The following is a 2,329-nucleotide window of genomic DNA, read 5'->3' as shown; positions in this document are numbered from 1 at the left end:
AGCTACCCAGTTTAATTATTAAACCCCAACAGGACACAGTCTCTGCCTTCAAATTTCAACTCTGGTGGAGAAAGAATGTGATAGGACCCCAGGCAACTTTTAAACTTCTGTGCCTCAGTGTCCTCAATGACGTGATGGAAATTATAGTGATAATGATCCCGTCGAGTAGTGATGAGGATGAAATAACACAATAAAGATTAAATGCTTAGAAGCTCCTTCTCAGTGCTGACACTGGACTGAATCTGGAGCAGGAAAAACAGGTGAACAGATACTGACAATCACATACGCACAGGTCACAGGCACAGGTCATAGGGGGTCTCTGCAGTGCTGGGATACCTGGGCTCCTACAGACAAAAGACTGGGATGTCCAGTAAGAATCAAAACAAAGGCCTTTTACACATCAAGGGCTCTGAGTTTCATCCTCTAGACTTTAAAGACATGAACTGAGGGGTGTGAAGCAGAGAAGTGTCATAATGAAACGTACATGTTAAATGGATGGCCGAAAATCCAGAGATAGCAAGATTAAAGTCATCAGATCAATAAAATAGTAATTACCATGAGCCTACTGTGCGCAGAAGGATAGTCCGTGAACTTGGAGCTTTCAAAACCAAAGCGGACATGAAGCTCAGAAGCATGACATCACAGGATGGCTTATAAATGAAAACGGGGACTGTTTAACCTTTACAGTGATTGGTTATCACAATGGAAGTTTCCAGATGGCAGGGTACTGGTTAGAAGTGATTATCTTATACCATTTTCAGGAAGATAATTTTAGTTTCCTTTATGATTGCCAGAGGCATTTACAAGAAATAAGCTAAGTTTCACGTATGTTCATGAAATAAGCTAGATTTAGAATAAGTTTACGTGACTTAAATGGCATTGTCTGGTTGGATCAAGCCTGGTCTCCATTTTATTGTAACAAAATCATTCCACGAACGGTATGAATGACTGGATACGGATAGATAGCGCTGTAAATATGGGCAGAGGTATAGATAGGATAGGTGTGGATAGGTAGATGCAGAGGTATAGATAGGATAGATGCTGTCGATGTAAGTGTAGACATGGCATTTAACCAGTGAAAGAAGTTTCTTCCTGTCCCAGGCCCTGTGCCTGGTGCTTCACACATACGACTTCAGAAATTAACAAGAGAGCCTCTTAGCCCTCGAGGAGTTTAAATTCAGGAATGAGAGAGGTTTTGCCACAAGACATTTCAGGGAGAAATTATATTGAAACTCAGCCCGCGGGGTGCAGTCAGGGAACAAGTGTTACCATGCAGCAAAAGCAGCATGGGCAGAGACCCAGAGGCAAAGGAGCACACACTCCAGTGTGCTGTGGCAAGGAGGCTGGGGTACTTTTATTGCATGACAGGCACTAGGTCCCTTATCTAACAGAATGGCCACCATAAATATGCAGGGCATCATCCATTACTATGCCCAGTTTACAGATGAGAAAAGCACAATCAATGGAAGCCATTTCGTGACCTTACACTCAAGAATCACATAGTCAGGGATTTTTTTAGAAAAATAACTGTGACAAGGGGTGCCTGGGTGTCTCAGTTGGTTAAGCGTCCGACTTCGGCTCAGGTCACGATCTCACAGTTCGTGAGTTCGAGCCCTGCGTCAGGCTCTGTGCTGAAAGCTCAGAGCCTGGAGCCTGCTTCCGATTCTGTGTCTCCCTCTCTCTCTGCTCCTCCCCCACTCATGCTCTGTCTCTCAAAAATAAATAAAAAACATTAAAAAAAAAGAAAAGAAAAATAACTGTGACAAGAGTAATCTGAGTAACCCCTCATTCCTTTCTCTTTAAGATGAATAGGGGACAGATTGTGGGAATATGAACTTGAAGGCAGGGAGACCACACTGGAAACTATGGTAGTGGTTCAATGCCAAATGTTAGGGATCCTGACATCAGCCAGGCGACATGGCAAAGGTCAATGGGACCAGCAGAATGAGCAAGAGGGGAAGAAGGCTAGAATGGAGAATCTACAATCTAGAGTGACTCCCAGACAACACTGTGTAGCCTGGTGAAAAAAAAAGGAAAAAAAAAAAAGGTAAACATGGAGTTTAGAAGAAAAAGCAGGTCTGGCAGAGGTCATATCAATTTTTAATGTTTTGAGAACAAGGCTTATCTGGCTATTCTAAGGGAAGCATCACCTGGAGAGGTGCATCTGGAGCACAGGGCTGAGGTCTGTAAGTCCTCCTGGCAGAGCCGGTAGTCGAAGCTGCACCGGGCATCCCGGTAAAGAAACCCACTGGGCAGTAAGGGGTTGGGCTGCACCCCCTCTCCCTTGAAGCACTGTCATGATGACATAGCTCAGTAGGACCGTCCCTCC

The sequence above is a fragment of the Prionailurus bengalensis genome, chromosome D3 (assembly GCF_016509475.1).
Source record: "Prionailurus bengalensis isolate Pbe53 chromosome D3, Fcat_Pben_1.1_paternal_pri, whole genome shotgun sequence".
Lineage (NCBI taxonomy): Eukaryota > Metazoa > Chordata > Mammalia > Carnivora > Felidae > Prionailurus > Prionailurus bengalensis.
This window is presented reverse-complemented; position numbering follows the sequence as displayed.